The sequence below is a fragment of the Jaculus jaculus genome, chromosome 2, assembly GCF_020740685.1.
Source record: "Jaculus jaculus isolate mJacJac1 chromosome 2, mJacJac1.mat.Y.cur, whole genome shotgun sequence".
In the NCBI taxonomy this organism is placed as follows: Eukaryota; Metazoa; Chordata; class Mammalia; order Rodentia; family Dipodidae; genus Jaculus; species Jaculus jaculus.
In genome coordinates this window covers 213,101,978-213,122,537 of record NC_059103.1, presented here as the reverse complement: position 1 = coordinate 213,122,537, position 20,560 = coordinate 213,101,978, and the positions used below count along the sequence as shown (strand labels likewise).

At 43.8% G+C, this 20,560-nt stretch overlaps 1 protein-coding gene across 2 annotated transcripts in view; it reads right to left on the bottom strand.

Moving 5' to 3' along the window:
• The window catches only part of Arhgap39 (Rho GTPase activating protein 39), a 138,611-nt gene extending 118,649 nt beyond the window's left edge, over positions 1 to 19,962 (bottom strand). For both annotated transcript variants that reach the window (XM_045142705.1, XM_045142706.1), the window contains exon 1: positions 19,898 to 19,962. The gene's annotated coding sequence lies outside the window, so the exon portion shown is untranslated. The remainder of the gene's footprint in view (positions 1 to 19,897) is intronic.
• Positions 19,963 to 20,560: the final 598 nt, after the last annotated feature.

Below are 20,560 nucleotides of genomic sequence, written 5' to 3'. Positions count from 1 at the left end.
GTAACTCCAATCCTGCAGGGAAGCAGAAACCTGGAAATTTCCAGTACTCACAGAAAAATTTAAAAAGGCAAGCTCCAGGATCAGTAAGAGACTCCAACAAAATGAATGGGCAGTACAGTGATCATTGCACTGGCACATACATGTGTATACACCACATACATACACAGCAACCCCCCCACCAATACACACCAAGTAAAAATGAATGTATTTATTACACTGTCTTTTTTTTTTTAAAGCTTTTATTTTCATTTTTATTTACTTATTAGAGACAGAGAGAGGAGGAGAGAGGGAGAATGGGCATACCAGGGCTCTAGCCACTGCAAACGAACTGCAGATGCATGTGCCACTGGCTTACGTGGGATCTGGAGAATCGAACCTGGGTCCTTAGGCTTCACAGGCATTGCCTTAACCACTAAGCCATCTCTCCAGCCCTACACTGTCTTTTTTGTTTTTCATTTTTATATCTTTGCTCAGGGTGGAGAGATGGCTCAGCAGTTAAATGTGCTTGTTTACAAAGTCTGATGGTCCCGGTTGAATTCCCAGAACCCACATAAGGTCAGATGCATGTTATCTGGAGTCTGTGTTTCCAGTGGCAGAAAGCCCTGGTATGCTTATCCTCTCTCTCTTTCTCTAATAAATGAATGAAGAGGCTGGGCATGGTGGTGCATGCCTATAATACCGGCACTCTGGAGGCAGAGGTAGGAGGATCACCCTGAGTTTGAGAAGAGCCTGGGACTAGAGTGTGAGTTTCACGTCAGCCTGGGTTAGAGAGAGATCCTAACTCAAAAATTTACTTATTTGAAACTCCAGATTCATGAGCCCACCAACTTTGTGCATCTGGCTTTATATGGATACTGAGGAATTAAACCAGGGCTGATAGATTTTGAAAGCAAACACCTTTAATTGCTAAGTCATCTTCTAAGCCAGAAGCCACTATTTTTAACTGGCTAATATGACATTTGCTTAGTGGGCCTATCTAGCAGTTGTAGTTGCTTCTGCAGTTAATATTTTATTCTGGGAGTGATATTAAGGTCATGGTAGGCACCCTGAGTACATGAACTGAGGGTTTAACTTCTGAACTATGCACCTCAATTCTACCACAACTTAGCTCCATTTGAATATTGCAAATACTTCAAAACGGAAAGAATACAGCTGCTCTCAGCCTTGATCACAGAAGTTTCTTTATGCAATGAGCATCAGTTATTGTAGAGGCATAACTGACAGAAGTGCTGAGAATAAGTGGCTGTTGCATGTTCATAAACAGGATATTTATATCATCCCCTGCAAGGCTTAGGGAACATCGCAGAAGAGGGAGTGGAAAGAATGTAAGGGCCAGAGGGGGGAGATGGAGGGAAGAAGTGCTGTGAAACTATGTCTTCTGGAAATGCGGCCATTACACTACTAAACTCACAGCAGCTGTGGTTTCCTGCACAAGATTCCTATCAACATGCCATCATGGATAGGTAAGGGGCTCTCAAGACCGCATTCCTAGAAAAGCTATTGGCAGTTAATGGCTGCTAAATGAGGGAGAGGCATATTCTTCAGTGGTGTAGTCACTGGTAACTTGTCCATACTCCAGTCCTCACACATGCTTATGTAAACAGTCCTAACATAACTCAGGAAGAGAGAGAAAGAGAGAGAGAGAGAGAGAGAAAGGGAGGGAGGGAGGGAGGGAGGGACAGGATTAGTTGGGGAAAAGGGGGTTAGCAGGAGTTGTGGGAGAGGGAAGTGGTTAAGAGAAAGTAATGGGGGGTGAATATGATCAAAATACATATACATGTATGAAGTTGTCAAAACATAAGGCCCGCTTCATGGGAGGGAATGCATCCCTGATACTGAAAACTTAAAACAGGGGTAGTCATGAGCCCTAGGGGTGTAACGTCTGCTGTTGTCTGGCTAAATGTATTTATTATGCGTATCAAATTGCCCAGTAAGCACTTCTGTTAATGTTCATACACATATATTAATGCTACTCTCACTCTTGGTAGAGAATCTTCTCTTTTCAGATGAGATGACTCAGAAGGTATCATGGTGACAGAAAGAAATGACTGCAGTGCTCAGTACTGTAATATCTCTAACACACCTTCCAAGGCTCAGGGTCTAATGCAGAAGAGGTGGTGGAAACAATGTGAGAGCCAAAGGAAGGGTAGGACTCCTTACAACATGCTCCCTCCAGACACAAAATGGCCTGGATATCCATGGCCTCACAGCGCCTGACACTACCTGCATAAGACCATCATAAGAGGAGGAAAAGATTATGACATCAAAAGTAAAAGAGAGACTGATTGAGATGGGGAGGGGTTATGATGGAGAATGGAGTTTCAAAGGGGTAAGTGGGGGGAGGGAGGATATTACCATGGGGTATTTTTTATAATCATGGAAGTTGTTAATAAAAATAAATAAATATTCTCAACAGATTTGAAACAAGTAGCAAATTATAAAGTATAGGTATAGATATGATATGGAAAAATTATCACAGATAATAATAATGCCTCTATGTAAGAGATAGTAAGTCTTACAATATGTATATCTTTTTAAAAACTTTATATGCACATGTGGGGGGGCATACCAAGGTCTCTTGCCAATGCAAATGAACAACAGACAGATGCACCACTACTTATGATGGGTATTGGGTTGCAGAAAGCAATTAAACCTGGGCCAGAAGCTTTTGTAATCAACAGCCTTTAACCACTGAGACATATCTCAGTTCCAAAGCTAATATATGTACTTGTATTTTACTTCTATTTTAATTTTTTTCAATGGCACATGAAATATACAATTATTTTAATAAAGAATTTAAAAAATAAAAAAGAAAAGAAAATTACTATAAAAAGTATATAGCTGATAAAAAATACAATAAAATAATTCCAGATGTTTAAGTATCCACACAGCAATATAAGAAACATAAGTGAAGTGTAGTGGTACATACCTTTAATCCCAGTACTCTGGAGGGTAAGGTAAGAGGATCACTGTGAGCTTGAGGCCAGCCTGAGCAAGAAAAAAGAAAGAAGGAAAGAGGAAAGGAAGGGAGGGAGGGAGAGAATGGAATGGAAGAGAATCATGAACAATCGAAGCAGTACGACTACCTTTGTCACTTTACCAATTTCACAGCAATGGATCCCAGTGAGTGAATTATATGAAATCCCAGACAAGGTACTTAAAAAACAATTAGGGGTCAGACATGGTGGTGCATGCCAGCACTGATAGGAGAATCACTGTAGTTCAAGGCCAGCTTGAGACTACACAGTGAATTCTAGGTCAGCCAGGACTAGAGCAACACTCTACCCTGAGAAACCAAAGGCAAACAAAAATTATGGACTGAGAGATGACTTAGAAGTTAAGGTACTTGTCTGTAAAGGTTAAAGACCTCGGTTCAGTTTCCCAGTACCCACGTAAATCAAGATAAGCAAAGTGGTACATGCATCTGGAGTTCATTTGCAGAGGATGGAGGCCCAGGCACACCCATTCTCTCTGTCTGTCTCTCTTTTCTCTATCTCTGCTTGCAAATAAAATAAAATAAAATTAAATTAAAATAAAATAAAATAAAAGCTTTAAAAAAAACAATTATAGCTGGGCATGGTGGTGCATGCCTTTAATTCCAGTACTCAGGAGGCAGAGGGAGGAGAAGGAATCACCATGAGTTTGAGGCCACCCTGAGACTACATAGTGAATTCCAATTTAGCTTGGGCTACAGTAAGACTCTACCTCGAAAAACCAAAAAAATACACACACACACACGCACGCACACACACACACACACACACACACACACACACACATGTTTAACGGGGCTGGAGAGACGGCTCAGTGGTTAAGAACCTATGGCTTCCAACCCAAGCTATTCTACCCAGCAAAAGTATCCCTCATAATAGATAGTGAAAGAAAAACTTTCCATGACAAAACTCAGCTTTACAACTATATGAACATAAAACCAAACCTACAGAGAGTATTTCAGGAAATTCTCCACAGAGAAGAAACAAATAATCCAATTCAAATGCCTGTAAGAAGCAGATAACAATAACCAAACTCAGAGTAGGCACAATAAAACATCAAAGTCCATGAAAACACCAACACACATCTACCATCACAATATGGCAGGGATCAAATAAAATCTCACAGTCATTACTCTAAATATTAATGGCCTTAATTCACCCATCAAGAGACACAAGCTAACAGGATGGATCAAAAAATTAGACCCCTCAATCTGTTGCCTTCAAGAAACCCACCTCACCACTAAAGACAGACACCTCCTCAAGGCGAAAGGGTAGAAAACAATTTTCCAAGCAAATGGGAATAAGAAACAAGCAGGCATAGCTATATTAATATCGGATAAAATAGACTTCAAACCAAAAATAATCAAAAAAGACAAAGAAGGCCACTTCCTACATATCAAGGGAACGATCCATCAAGAGGATATTACAATCATAAATCTGTATGCACCAAACATAGGGGTAACACAGTTCATAAAACAAAACCTACTTGACAATAAAACAGAAATAACCACCAACACCATCATAGCTGGGGACTTCAATACACCATTATCAGTAATAGGCAGATCATCTAAACAGAAACTCAACAGGGAAGTAAGAGAACTCAACAAAACCACAGATCACTTAGACCTAACGGACATCTACAGAATGTCCCTTCCCAAATCCACAGACTGCACATTCTTCTCAGCAGCCCATGAAACATTCTCTAACATAGACCATATACTGGTCACAAAGACTGCCTCCACATATTTAGGAAGATTGACATAATTCCCTGCATGATATCAGATCACAATGCTATATTGCTAGAAATCAACAACAAAAGACCCAAGAATCCCAATGGCACCTGGAAACTGAACAACACACTTTTAAACAATAAATGGATAGTGGATGAAATAAAAAATGAAGTTGCAAAATTTATGGAAATGAATGACAATGAGAACACATCATACCAAAACTTATGGGACACAATGAAGGTGGTCCTCAAGAAAAATTCATAGCACTCAATGCCTTCATTAAAAAGACAGAAAGATCCCAAATCAATAACCTAAACATCCACCTAAAGGCACTGGAAAAACAAGAAAAATCCAACCCAAAGAGCTCCAGAAGGAAAGACATAATTAAAATCAGAGCAGAAATTAATGAATTGGAAACCAAGGAAACAATTAAGACAACTGACAAAACAAAGAGCTGGCTCTTTGAAAATATAAACAAGATTGACCATCCCCTGGCCAATTTGATCAAGCAAAAATAAGGAAAAGCTTCAAATTAACAAAATTCAAAATGAAAAAGGATAGATCACATCAGACATAAGTGAAATTGGGAGAATCATCAGGACTTATTTCAAAAACCTCTACTCCACAAAAATTGATAATGTGGAGGAGATGGATAAATTCCTGGACGCATACCATCTATCACAAAGCTAAACTCAGAGCAGATTAATCACCTCAATGAACGCATCATACTCATGGAGATTGAAAAATAAAATCCCTCCCCAAAAAGAAGAGTCCAGGACCAGATGGCGTCTCAGCTGAATTCTATCAAACTCAAACCAATCTTCCTAAAACTGTGCCACACAATTGGAGAATAGGAAAAGTTACCCAACTCCTTTTATGAAGCTAGTATCACCCTAATTCCAAAACCAGGCAGAGATGCCACAAGAAAAGAAAACTACCGGCCTATTTCCCTGATGAACTTAGACGCAAAGATCCTGAACAAAATCCTCGCAAACCAAATCTGACAACACATCAAAAGCATTATCCACCTTGACCAAGTGGGATTCATCCCAGGAACACAGGGGTGGTTCAACATATGGAAATCTGTCAATGTAATATGCCACATAAACAGGGTTAAACATAAAAACCACATGATCATTTCAATAGATGCAGAGAAGGCCTTTGACAAGATACAACATCACTTCATGATCAAAACATTAGAGAGAATTAGCATAGTTGGTGTATATCTTAACATAATAAGGGCAATGTACAAAGCTCTGAAGGTCCAAATAATTCTTAATGGAGAGAGACTGGAGGAATTCCCATTAAGATCAGGAACAAGGGCTGGAAAGATGGCTTAACGGTTAAGCGCTTGCCTGTGAAGCCTAAGGACCCCGGTTCGAGGCTTGGTTCCCCAGGTCCCACGTTAGCCAGATGCACAAGGGGGCGCATGCGTCTGGAGTTTGTTTGCAGAGGCTGGGAGCCCTGGCGCTCCCATTCTCTCTCTCTCCCTCTATCTGTCTTTCTCTCTGTGTCTGTTGCTCTCAAATAAATAAATAAATAAATAAATAAAAGATCAGGAACAAGACAGGGTTGTCCACTCTCACCTCTGCATTTCAATATAGTTAGTACTGGAAATCCTAGCTCAAGCAATAAGACAGGAGAAGGAAATAAAAGGGATACAATTTTGTTAAGAAGAAGTTAAGTTAGCTCTATTCACTGATGACATGATTGTATATGTAAGAGACCCGAAAGACTCCATCCTAAGACTCCTGGAGGTGATTAACTCCTATAGCAAAGTTGCAGTATACAAAATCAATGCACAAAAATCAGTAGCCTTTCTATATGCAAATGACAAAGATACAGAGAAAGAAATAAGGGACACAGTCCCATTTTCAATAGCAACAACAACAACAACAAAAAATACCTTGGAATAACATTAACCAAGGAAGTGAAAGATCTATACAATGAAAACATAAAAACACTCAAAAAAGAAATTGAGGAGGACTTGAGAAAATGGAAAGACCTCCCATACTCCTGGATAGGCAGAATTAACATTGTGAAGATGACAATCCTACCAAAGGCAATATACAGATCTAATGCAATTCCAATTAAAATCCCTAGTGTTCTTCACAGAGATAGAAAAAATGATCTCAAATTTCATATGGAAAGGCAGAAGGCCTCGCATATTCAAATGTATCATCAGCAAAAGAAATACCTCTGGAGGCATCACCATACCTGATCTAAAGCTATATTAGAAAGCCACAGTAATAAAAACAGCATGGTACTGGCATAAAAACAGGAGTATAGACCAATGGAATAGACTTGAGGACCTGGACTTTGGGCCAAGCAACTATAGCTACTTGATATTCAACAAAGGCCCGAACAATATAGGCTGGAAAAAAGACAGCATCTTCAACAAATGGTGCTGAACAAATTGGATAACCATATGTAGGAAACTGAAACTTGATCCACACATTTCATCATGCACTACACTCAAATCCAAATGGATTAAAGACCTCAACATAAGACCAGAAACTCAAACACTACTGGAAGGAAATTTAGGAAGTACTTTCCATGATATAGGAATAGAAAAAGAATTCCTGAACAAAACCCCATTAGCTCACTATCTTAAACAGTCACTCAACCAATGGGATCACATGAAGCTGAAGAGTTTCTTTACAGACAAGCATACAATAAGCAAAGCCAATAGATGACCCACAGAATGGGAGAAAATAATTGCGGGTTATCCAACTGATAGAGGCCTAATCTCTAGAATCTACAAAGAACTCAAAAAATCTAAACAGTAAGAAATCAAACACCCCATTCACAAATTGGGGCAAAGAGATGAACAAGCAGTTCACAGAGGAAGAAATACAAATGGCAAACACACACTTAAGAAAATGTTCATCATCCCTAATCATCAGAGAAATGTAAATTAAAACAACTATGAGATTCCACCTTACCCCAAGAAGGATAGCAAACATCAAAAAATCAAATGAAAATAAATGCTGGCGAGGATGTGGAGAAGCAGGAACACTCATTCACTGTTGGTGGGAATGTAGGATAGTACAACCACTTTGGAAAGCAATATGGAGACTCCTGAAAAAGCTAACTATAGAGATACCAAGAGACCCAGTTATTCCCTTACTGGGCATCTACCCTAAAACCTTTAAACCACAGTCCAGAAAGATTTGCTTAACCAAACACACACAGATGTTTAACGGGGCTGAAGAGATGGCTCAGTGGTTAAGGTGTTTGCGCATAAAACCTAATGTCTTGAGTTCAATTCCCCAGTATGCACATAAAGTCAGATGTACAAAACAGGCACATATATCTGGAGTTTGTATGTAATGGCTAGAGGCCATGGCATGCCCATTCTCTCTGTCTCTCTCTACTTGAAAAAAAATGAATAAAGAAAAGAATGTTTAGGGCTGGAGAGATGGCTTATATGTTAGGGTGCTTGCCTGCAAAGCCTAAGGAACCATGTTCTACTCATCAGATCCCACATAAGCCAGACAGACACACAAGGTGACACAAGCAAGCAAGGTTGCATATGAGCACAAGATGGTACATGAGTCTGGAGTTCGACTGCAGAGGCAGGAGGCTCTGGCAAGCCAATTCTCTCTCTCTCTCTCTCTTTCTCGCTCTCATAAAAAAAAAAATACAAAGAAAAGGGCTGGAGAGATGGCTTTGCAGTTAAGGCATTGGCCTGCAAAGCCAAAGGACCTCAGTTTGATTCCCCAGGACCCACGTAAGCCAGATGCACAAGGTGGTGCATGTGTCTGGAGTTTGTTTGCAATGACAAGAGGCCCTGGCATGCCCATTCCCTCTCTCTCCTTCTTTCCCTCTCTCACTTGCTCAAATAAATAAAATAAAAACTATTCTATGTCCTTAGCTATCAAATTAAATGCAAATTAAAACTACTTTGATATTCCATCTCACTCCTTGAGAATGATTATCATCAAGAAAACATATGACAATAAATGCTGGCACGGATGCAAAAAAAGAGGCACCCACCAACACTGCTGGTGGGAATGTAAACTGGTACACCCTTTGTTTAAATCAGTGTGGAGGTTCCTGAGACAGCTAAAAATAGGCTTACCATGTGACCCAGCTATACCAACCCTAGGCATATATCCTAAGGACTCTTCTTACTACCTTAGAGATATTTCTCAACCATTTTACTGCCACTCTATTCACAGTAGCTAGGAAATATAACCAGCCTAGATGTCCCTCAACTGATGAATGGATAATGAAGATGTGGTACATTAATACAATGGAGTTCTATTCAGATGTAAAGAAATATGAAATTTGCAGGAAAATGGATGGATCTGGAAAGGATTATAGTAAGTGAGGTAGGCCAGGCCCAGAAATTCAAAAGCTACATGTTCTCTCTCATATGTGGATCTTGGTGACAAATGTTTAGACTTATACATGAATTGGAATAAAAAATCACTGGCAGAGGCCAGTAAGCTAGAAAGGGGCTATAAGGGAGGGAGGGAGATGGTAAGACTTAAGGAGACGGTATTGTATATATGTTGTGTGTGTGTGTGTGTATACATCTGTGGTAGTTTGATTCAGGTGTCCCCCATAAACTTAGGTGTTCTGAATGCTAGGTTCCCAGCTGATGGGTATTTGGGAATTAATGCCTCCTGGAGAGAGTGTATTGTTGGGGGTGGGCTTATGGGTATTAAAGCCAGTTTCCCCTTGCCAGTGTTTGGCACACCCTTCTGTTGCTGTGGTCCATCTTATGTTTGCCAGGGGGTGATGTCCACCCTCTGCTCATGCCATCGTTTTCCCCTGCCATCGTGAAGCTTCCCCTCAAGCCTGTGAGCCAAAATAAACCTCTTTTTCCCAGAAGCTACTCTTGGTTGGGTGATTTCTACCAGCAATGCGAACCGGACTGCAACAACATCTGTCTGTCTGTCTGTCTGTCTATCTATCTATCTATCTATCTATCTATCTATCTATCTATCTATCTATCTATCTATGAACAGATTACTGGGGGTAGAATCACCTAAGCTCAGGGGAAAAGACTGAGTAAAAGGGTAGGGGGAAGCTTAATACAAATTCAAGATGTTATGAATAAGCCATATGGAATCCTACTTTTTTGAATAATGGCATACCCAGAAACCATAGACTGTTACTAGAAAACTTTCTGTGCCTTCCAGTTAGTTGTTGGCCAGGGAGTTCCCTGATGCCCCCAATAAGCCATTGCCAAGGCTCTTGTTTTCCTACCAGAAACAGATCCTAAGATCCTATTGCTGAAGACTGCACATGCTTTAGCTGCAAGATCATTGAAAAATGAAGCTGGAGTTGAGCTGAAAAACCTCCTCCCTGTAGACCAGCTGACAGAAAGCTAGAAAAAGCTACCATGCATACAGCCATATGGGAGAGAGAAAATCAGTGGTGAAAAAAGTGGATACTGTATGCCTTAAGTTTGGCCAGCCAGGCCAAATGACACAACAGGTGTAATAGTGCCATGTCTGTTGTGGGGAAACCAATTGCTCTCTAATTTGACTGGAGGCCCACTGCATGGGAGGGAATATATGCCTGGTAATGAAAACCAAATCAAAAGCCTATGGCCCAGGCAGGTCATGAACCTTAGGAGTGTAGCATCTGATCTAAATGTATACACCCACCAAACTGCCCTGTAAGCACTTTTCTTAACTTTCAAATCCATATATTAATGCTACTCTCATTTTTGGTTAAAGAATCTTCTCTTTTCAGATGGTGGTGACCACTGGTGTGACCCAAAAGGCACCATAGTGCTGAGAAATGGTGACAGAGGAGTATTCAGCACTGAAACATCTCTATCACATCTTCTAAGGCTCAGAGTCCATTTTGAAAGAGGTAGACGAAAGAATGTAAGAGCCAAAGCAAAGGTAAGACTGCTTACAATGCAATTGTTCAGACGCAAATTGGCCTCAATATCCATGTTCTCACAATGCCTAGCAATACCCTTCACAAGGCCCTCATAATAGGAGGAAAAGCTGATGACATCAAAATAAAAGAGAGACTAATTAAGAGAGGGAGGGGATATGATGGAGAGTGGATTTGTGAAAGGGAAAGCAGGGGAGGGGAAGAATTATCATGATTTATTTTCTGTAATTATGGAAGTTGTCAATAAATAAAAGTTTAAAAACATTGTTGAGAGTTTGAGGCCAGCCTGAGACTACATAGTGCATTCCAGGTCAGTCTTGGTTAGAGTGAGACCCTACCTGGAAAAGGGAGAGGGAGAGAGAGAGAGAGAGAGAGAGAGAGGAGAAGAAGAAGAGGAGGAGGAGGAAGAGGAAGAGAAAGAGGAGGAGAGGGAAGGGAGGAGGAACAGGGGAAGGAAAACTGATACGAAATAACTTACTAAAGAAAGAGACAGAGCCAGGTGTGGTGGTGCACACCTTTAATCCCAGCACTCCTACCTAAAAAAAAAAAAAAAAAGAGAGTGAGAGAGAGAGAAAGAGAAAGAGATGGTATTTCTTTTTGTTTGATTTTTGAGGTAGGGTCTCACTCTAGCCCAGGCTAACCTGGAATTCACTATGTAGTCTCAGGGTGGCCTTGAACTCATGGTGATCCTCCTACCTCTGCCTTACAAGTACAGGGATTAAAGGCATGCACCATCAAGCCTGGCTAAGAGATAGTATTTCTAAGGGACCATCTCCAGCACATTTACACACTTGTAGAACTCTGCCTGAGGCCTTATTATCTCACAAAGTACAATATTCACCAGCATGGGAAGGTTCCATAAATTACAGCAAATCACACTGGAAAATGTGCTGATATGGAATGCCCTTTCAACACAGTTTAAAGGAACACGGGTCAGAAACATTTTTAAAGGGTAAGAAAAAAAGAATACATACACAGGTGAACCCTTCCCCAGTTCTGTACACCTGCCTACAGTTACAAAGAATCTATACAAGGAGGAGCTCCTCACTCGCTCCCAAAACCCAGTGAGTACCTGTGTACTAAGCACCCTACCATCTTTTTAAAAGTAAACATCTGTTTAAAAGTAAGTAAAATTAAGTTTTGGAAAACAAAAATAAAGCAAAACTACTGAGAATCAAACAATTTATGCTTTGGAAAGCAAGTGATGAAAAGATCCTAGTTAATAGGAGGCATCCCTTATGGAAGAAATGATAATCACTCCCTTGACCTGACCATACTCCATGGGCACTCCCAAACTCACCCATCTTTACTGATGTTAGCAGTCAGGTGCAGCAAGACATCAAGATGTATGTTTCCCTATACGATCTCCCAGACAGTCAAGGCTGTGCAGTGTCTAAAGGTGCTACCCAAAGTATATCAGAAGGTGGGAGGGATCTAAGACAACCTGAGCCAGGCAAAAGGGGCTAAAGGGCCTGGTGCTGTGGTACATGCCTTTAATTCTAGCACTGGGAGGCTGAGGTAGGAGGACTGCTGTTCAAGGACAACCTGAGACTACATAGTGAATTCCATGTCAGCCTGGGCTAGAGCTAGACCACACCTTGAAAAAACAAAAAATAGGGATGGAGGCTTAAAGGAACCACACGAGCTTTGCCTATTTGGGAAGGGGAGACGAGAAGCAAGGCTTGGGCTTGGGGCCACATAGCTGTCAATGAGAGCAAAGACACTGTGGGAGCACTCAAGGCTGTGGAGTACAGTTCAGGAGGTGCATAGACATCAGAAGGAACATAGGGCTGAGGTGGGGCAGATCATAAGCATCCCCAGACTCATGAATCCCCAGCACTCTCTCCTAGAAGGGACAATCAAAAACATCTGATAGTGCCAAATGCCCAAGAGAAGGGAGTCAAAATATTCCCTGGGTGAGGCATGTCACCCAAACAACAATGTGGAAAGGAGGAGAAAGGTTCAAGGCTAAGGGGCATCCAGGCTACCAGGCTTCCAGCAGCACTAAGCAGACTGGGTCCCAAAGTACAGAGGATAGGGCCTGAAGAGGAGGAGGAAGGGCCTGAGAAATTTAGGGACTCCTGTGTGTGGCTGGCTCCGCTGCCCCAGTCTGTGGTGAGCACCCAGATTTGGATATACCTCATTCCTGCCCACCTGAGCCACTCACATTGCAGGAAGCAGGCTTGTTCACTTTTGGGGGAACTGTGGTTAATATCTATAATATATGCTCAACAACCCCCCAAGGCCCTGCCTTGTTTAGGCCTATAGAAGCTGAGCCATCCGTTTAAGATGAGCCTCTGTCATTCTCTTGCCATAAAAACAGCATTCCGAATAGGCAGTTGTCCTGGTCTGGAAAGTCACAAGTAGACACAATGTGAGCAAGCAATTAATTCCTGTTATTGAAGCCACAGAAATGTGTGGCTAGTGAAAACCAACTGCCCTCCAATTGGACTGGAGGCCTGCTTCATGGGGGAAAACACATCCCTGATACTGAAAACTTAAAACAGGGGTAGTCATGAACCCTAGGGGTGTAACATCTGCTGATGTCTGGAAAAATGTATATACTATACTTATCAAATTACCCAGTAAGCACTTCTCTTAAGATTTATACCCTTATATTAATGCTACTCTCACTTTGGGTAGAAAATCTTCTCTTTTCAGATGGCAGTGACTTTGGGATGACTCAGAAGGTATCATAGACTGGAAAGAAGTGACTGGAGTACTGACTAACATCTCGATCACACCTTCCAAGGCTCAAGGTCTAATGTGGAAGAGGTGGCGGAAAGAATGTAAGAGCCAAAGGAAGAGTAGGACTCCATACAACGTGCTCCCTCCAGACATAAAATGGCCTGGATATCCATGATTTCATAGTGCCTGGGCACTACCTACACAAGACCACCATAAGAGGAGGGAAAGACCATGACATCAAAATAAAAGAGAGGGGCCGGAGAGATGGCTTGGTGGTTAAGCGCTTGCCTGTGAAGCCTAAGGACCCCGGTTCAAGGCTCGGTTCCCCAGGTCCCACGTTAGCCAGATGCACAAGGGGGCGCACGCGTCTGGAGTTCGTTTGCAGAGGCTGGAAGCCCTGGCGCGCCCATTCTCTCTCCCTCCCTCTATCTGTCTTTCTCTCTGCGTCTGTCGTTCTCAAATAATAAATTAAAAAAAAAAAATAAAAGAGAGACTGATTAAGATGGGGAGGGGATATGATGGAGAATGGAATTTCAAAGGGGAAAGTAGGGGGGAGGGTATTGCCATGGGATACTTTTTATAATCATGGAAAATGTTAATAAAAATTGAGAAAAAAGAAGAAAAGAAATGTGTGGCTATGTGTTACAGTAACCTCCCCAAAGAAAGCTATCTTGAAACTCCTGTCTAGATTGTTCACTCTAGTCCTTGCTGGTCAAGACAGCCAATGTTCACATACTTCCTTTGTTCTTTTTTTGTTTTTGTTTTTTGAGGTAGGGTCTTACTCTAGCCCAGGCTGACCTGGAATTCACTATGTAGTTTCAGGCTGGCCTCACAGTGACCCTCCTACCTTTGCTTCCAGAGTGCTGGAATTAAAAGTGTATGCCACCACACCTGGTTCTTTTTTTTTTTTTTTTTTTTTGGTTTTTCGAGGTAGGGTCTCACTCTAGCCCAGGCTGACCTGGAATTCACTATGGAGTCTCAGGGTGGCTTAGAACTCACAGCGATCCTCTTACCTCTGCCTCCCAAGTGCTGGGATTAAAGGCATGCGCCACCACGCCCAGCTGGTTCTTTTTTTGAGGTAGGAACTCACTCTGTAGCTCTAAACTAGTTTCTAATTCAGCAATCCTCCTACCTCAGTTTTCCGAATGCCAGGATTAAAGGTGTATGCTACCACACCCAGCCTTCATTCTTTTTTTTTTAAATAATTTTTAAATTTTTATTTATTTATTTCAAAGTGACAGACAAAGAAACAGGCAGATAGATTGAGAGAGAATGGTTGTGCCAGGGCCTCCAGCTACTGAAAATGAACTCCAGATGCATGCACCCCTTGTGCATCTGGCTTATGTGGGTACTGTGTAATCAAGCCTCGAACCAGGGTCCTTAGGCTTCACAGGCAAACGCTTAACCGCTAAACCATCTCTCCAGCCCCCAGCCTTCATTCTTTGCACAAACTTTAAACCCTACAAATTACTCATAGCCCACCAAACTTGAATCATCTCCTGTCTATGGTGCTACATTGTCCTCACCTCCTTCCGCCATTTACAGCCTTTTCCCTGAAGCCTTCTCTTTCCACTGTAGCCTTATAATCATTTCACTTCCAAACTTCTAGAGCAGACCAATTCTGAAAGCAGGCCACAAAGGAGTTTAGGCTTTACAGATAACATAGCCCATCATAACTACACAATTCTGCCAAAACAATTCAAAAGTGAACAGGTATGTCTGTGTTTCAATAAAACTTTATTGCCAATATAACCAAGAAGAGGGTCTACTTATGGGCTATAACTTACTGACCCCTGGTCTAACTTTTCTTTCCCTTCCCTTCTTTAATTTTGAGAGGGCGGGGGGCGGGGGTTCGAGGAAGGGTATCTCTCTAGCCTAGGCTGACCTGGAATTCACTAAGCAGTTTCAGGAGGGCCTTGAACTCACAGCAATCCTCCTACTTCTGCCTCCTGAATTCTGGGATTAAAGGTGGCACCACCATGCCCAGCTCCCTTACCTACTTGTGATGATTTGAATCAGATGCCCACTTAGACTCATGTTTCATGTATTCTGAATGCTTGGTACTCAACTGGTGGCCATTTGGGAGGTGGAACTTTGCTGGAGGTGGTGTGTCATTGGTGGCAGTCCTTGAGATTTATTAGGCCAATTTAACAGCTCAGAGCTCAGCTCACTCTCTTGTCACCTTCTGCCAGTTGCTGTGGCATGCAGTGTTTCCAGCTTCTGCTCTTTCATCCTTTCCTTGGCATGCTGAAATTTCCCCCAGAAACTCTAAGCTAAAATAAACCCTTCCCTATAATAAAGTGCTTTTGGTCAGGTGATCTGTCCCATAACACAGAGGTAACTACAACACCTCTTTCTTTTTTTTCCTTCCTTCCCTCCTTCCTACTGCCTCCCTGCCCCTCCTCCACTTTCTCCCTCTTCTCTCTTATTTTTTGAGATGGGTTGGCATATAGCCCAGTCTGACCTCAAATTCACTAGTTGAGGATGGCCTGGAGTTTCCAATACTCCTACCTCCCAATTGCTGGAATTATAAGTGTGCACCATCTCACCTGGTTTTATGCACTGCTGGGAATCAAACCCAGGGCTTCGTGTTCTCTACCAAGTGAGCTATAGCTCCCGCCTATGTCTGGCCCTTCTTTAGAGGGCTTTCTCCTCCTTTCCTAGCTCCACATCTGTGACATTAAAATTATACACAAATAATTAAACATAGATTAGCTATACAATTTAAAAAGTAATGAATAGCCTGGAGTGGTGGTGCACATCTTCAATCCCAGCCCTAAGGATTTAGAGGTAGAAGAATTGCTGTGAGTTTGAGGTCAGCCTAGGATGAAACTTTACCCTTGGAAGAAACAAAAAGTAATAAATAAGCAATTTGGGGGGAATACTTGCATAGGATATTGAAAAATATCCCTAATGCTATTGTGATTTTGCTACCAAAGATTGAAAAGTAGGAAGGAAACAAACAAACAAACAAAACTTCACCACATACCTAATCAAGAAAAGTTCTACAAATAATAACAGAAAAAGAAAAATTCCACCCAGAGGAATAAGATAGAATGTCACGCTTTTCTTAGCACACACAGTCTACCACTAGTATGAGTTCAGTACCAAGACAATGGATATAAAGATCCAATTACACATCATCAGAACCCATGAGACGCCAATAAAGTTCACTTACTGAACTCAATTACGTTCATGATGACACACCCTCAGGGGTCTGAGATCATAAGCACATCATAAGCAGACATGGGCAGTACTTCAAGCCAGGCGAGGAAGAACATCACAGCAGGATGAAAACAGTGGCCCAAGGCTGAAATCCAGATCAAACTCAGTTGTACAGCACAGGGAAAACCTAGCTTGATAAAGCTGGTGGACAACTGAAGGGGTCAATAAAAGATACCATAGCAAGGTGGCACAGGAGCCTCAGGGAGAGCAACACCCAATGGTAACAATGGGAAAAGGGTCTGTTGCCAGTAGCCAACAACTCTGTATGCATGTGGCTGCACACCCAGTCTACTTTGCTGAGCAAAACCTAGTAGCTTCTTTATGGGGTACCCATGAACCCAACAGTTGGAAAGTACATGTGAGACCCAGCAAGAGTTTTGCTAGTAAAACTAGGTATCTCAGTATGAGCACAAAGTTGATAGACATTTTTTCAAGCCTCAGAAGAGGAATACAATGGTTGAACTATGAAACTGTGCAAGCATCTTTAAATCTCCATACTTTATGTTTTCTTCTTTTTCTTGAGATAGGGTCTCATGTAGTCCTGATTGACCTTGATTCCTGATCCTCCTGCCACCTCTCCAGTGCTGAGATTATAGACATGTACCACCATGCCCAACAAATATCACCACTTCTAAATTTTAAGTATTCTCACGCTCAGCCAGGCATGGTGGCACACACCTTTAATCCTAGCACTAGGGAGGTAGAGGTAGGAGGATCACCATGAGTTCGAGGCCATCCTGGGAGTACATAGTGAATTCGAGGTCAGCCTGGGCTAGAGAAACCCTACCTCAAAAAACCCCAAAAAAGAGATGACTCAGAAGGTATCATGGTGCTGGAAAGAAGTGTCTAGAGTACCGAGTAACATCTCAATCACACCTTCCAAGGTATAATGCTGAAGAGGTGGTGGAAAGAATGTAAGAGCCAAAGGAAGGGTAGGACTCCTTACAATGTGCTCCCTCCAGACATAAAATGGCCTCGATATCTATGACCTCATAGTGCCTGACACTACCTACAAAAGACCATCATAAGTGGAGGGAAAGATCACGACATCAAAATAAAAGAGAGACTTATTGAGATGGGGAGGGGATATGATGGAGAATGGAATTTCAAAGGGGAAAAGGGGGGAGAGGGTATTACCATGGGATATATTTTATAATCATGGAAAATTTTTTTTTTTAATTGAGAAAAAATAAAATAAGATTTTTAAAAACCCAAAAAAGAAATAAAATTCTCACTTTCAAGCCATAGATCTCCAAAGACTTAATTTTTAAAAAAAATATTTTTATTTTCATTTATTTATTTGAAAGTACATGAGAGAGAAAGAGGCGGGGGGGGGGGGGAGAGAATGGGCATGCCAGGGCCTCCAGCCACTGCAAACAAACTCCAGACTTATGTGCCACCTTGTGCATCTGGCTTACGTGGGTCCTGGGGAATCAAACCAAGGCCCTTTGGCTTTGCAGGCAAACACTGTAACCGCTAAGCCATCTCTCCAGCCCCAAAGACTTAATTTTTTTGTCACAGTACATAAAGATGAGAGAGAGTTTTCAAGAGTCAACCTAAGATAAAGATGGAAGCACTGACCAATGAGTCAAATCATTTCCTTGAAAAGCATGGGTTTTTCCTTGTTCTGAAGCCAATGACAATTTTCTTCCAACTGTTTACCAGGACATAATGTTACTACGCCAGTAAGGCCAAGTTCTCATTTTGTTACTTACATCCTCACTGTCAAAGTTAATATTTTAATCAGTTACCTTTCTTATTACAAGGGTAACATTGAGGTTTGGAGAATTGTTGTTGCTTGCTGAAAAGAGGAGGTCTGCATGAAAGGGCATTTCTGGGTTGACTGAGAGACTCTATCTAAAAGAAACAGGTAGATGAATAAAAAGAATACATTGGATGGTCTCCTCTGGCCACTGAACAAATGCATACAGAAGAGCAGATGTGCACACACATATATACACTACACTACACACACACACACACACACACACACACACACACACACACAACTTGACTCAATGAGTCCCCACAACAGCATTCTGGGGCTAATACTATTATTGTACCCATTTTACAGCCAAGGAACCAAAAGCACAGCGACCTTGCCCAAGACTACAAAGGCAGTAAACAAGGAGTCAGGACTCAAAGGTGGTCAGTCTGGCTCCACAACCAGCCCTGTGGTTCACTCAGCACCAGCCTGTTTGTAAAGACAGCTGACTAAACTGTCTTTTAGAAGAGCGGAGAGGAGCCACCTCTCTATTCCCTTAAGCACGCAGAGCCTCTAGTTGGTGCCCAGGAAGACTTAGAGAATGGATCCACCGGATGCCCAGTTACACTTCTTCCTCCTGTTCCCTTTCTCTAGGCTCACTGTAGAAAGGGGATTCATGGGCAAAACCACCTGCTGTTTAAGGCGCCCAGAATGCAGTGTTGCCCTCCCTTGCTCCCAAAGATAAATGTTCTTGTTGTCTGCACCAGGGGAGTAGGATTTTCTGCAGAGATCACTGGAGGCTTGGCCAACCGCGAGCAACACTGAAGGGGGAGGGGGCCCGTCCGCATTTTTGCGGCTGAGGGCTGCGCAGCGCCCACAGCAGCTGCAGCGAGCAGCATGAAACACACCCACAGCTGCCGCGCCCGGAGCCGGTGCATGTTTTAAAATAAAGACGTCGTGACCGACCAGGACACATAACCTGCCGGCTTGCGGCCACCACCCACACCGAGCCGGCAGGTGCCGAGGTAGTTCAGCTCCGGAGGGCATCGAGAAGGGCCGCCCGCATCTGCCGCAGAGGCCCGGCCGCAGAGCTCCGGCGCGCCAGGCGCGGGCAGCCATGACCCGACCCGGAGACGCCTTCCCACTCCCGGGCCGCGTGGACAAAGCCAGAACCGCAGAAGCCTCGCCAGACCAGCACCACCTGTCCGCACACCGACTGCACTGCGCGATGGCACGGTGACCAACGCGAAGGAAATGCACATGCACAGCGGTCCTGGGGCTGGGCACACACGCATGCACACCTGTCCTCGGGCTGGGCACACACGCACGCACACCCACCTTTGCCAGTCACGCCCCAGGCTGTGAGCTCGCACATTCCCAAATATTTTTGCGTGGGGCTCTACAAGTACTAACGACCACCCAAAGGCCAGGCACACGCACCATCACAAGCAGGCCGGAGCACTCTGACGCCCACTCTCAGGCTGGCACCTCGCACGCACCGCGGGCCCAGCACTCTCTCCTACACACCCGCCTCACACATCCCAGCCTCTCCCAGCCTGTGTCGCCGGGGGCCCGGATTCCTCGCACGGCTGGGCTGGGGTACTCCGCCTGGGCCCCGCCAGGCCGCCCGGCCACATCGCAGCCTCTCCGCCATCTTCCCGGCCCGCGCCGCCAACCGCCTGCTGTCTCACCCGCCGGCTGCGCGCGGGCTGCACCGCCACAGCCCATCGTCCCGGCCCGAGCGCCGCGCCCCAGCTCCCCGCCGCCGCCGCCGCCGCCGCCAGGGTTCCGCGTCCTCGGTAGCCGCCGCCGCCGCCGCCGCCGGCCCAGCGCGCTGCGGCCGCGCGTCCCCCGTCACCAAGCGCAACCCCCCGCCTCCGGCTCCGCCTCCGCGACCGCCCGAGCCGCCAGAGGGCGCCGCCCGCGAGGCCGCAGTGCGCCTGCGCTGCCGCGCGCCCAGCGGGAACCAGGATTGGTCCAGCCCCCACGCGGCCCGGGCCCAGGCGGCGTGCTCTTCACCTCCCACTTCCGGTGCCGGGTTGGCTCTGCCCTGCTGCTTCCTCAGGCGGACATGGCGAACGCTTCTCTGTTCGGACCACGCATGGGTTCCCGAGATTTGTTTCTTCACGGCCTCCGGAAACGCGGTAGTAGGTGTCTGAAATTCCTTGGGTCCCTCATGGCTCTGACTTCACTTCGATTCTCTTTTTATCTCTTAACTTCTCTGAGTGATTCAGGTACAGTCTTACCCGTGCTCGTTAACTACAGACTTAACATGAACACTTCACACTCCCAACCAATTGTGTGGTTTTCTCCAGAAGACAATGTGTGCCACTTTACAAAACGGTCATCGTATA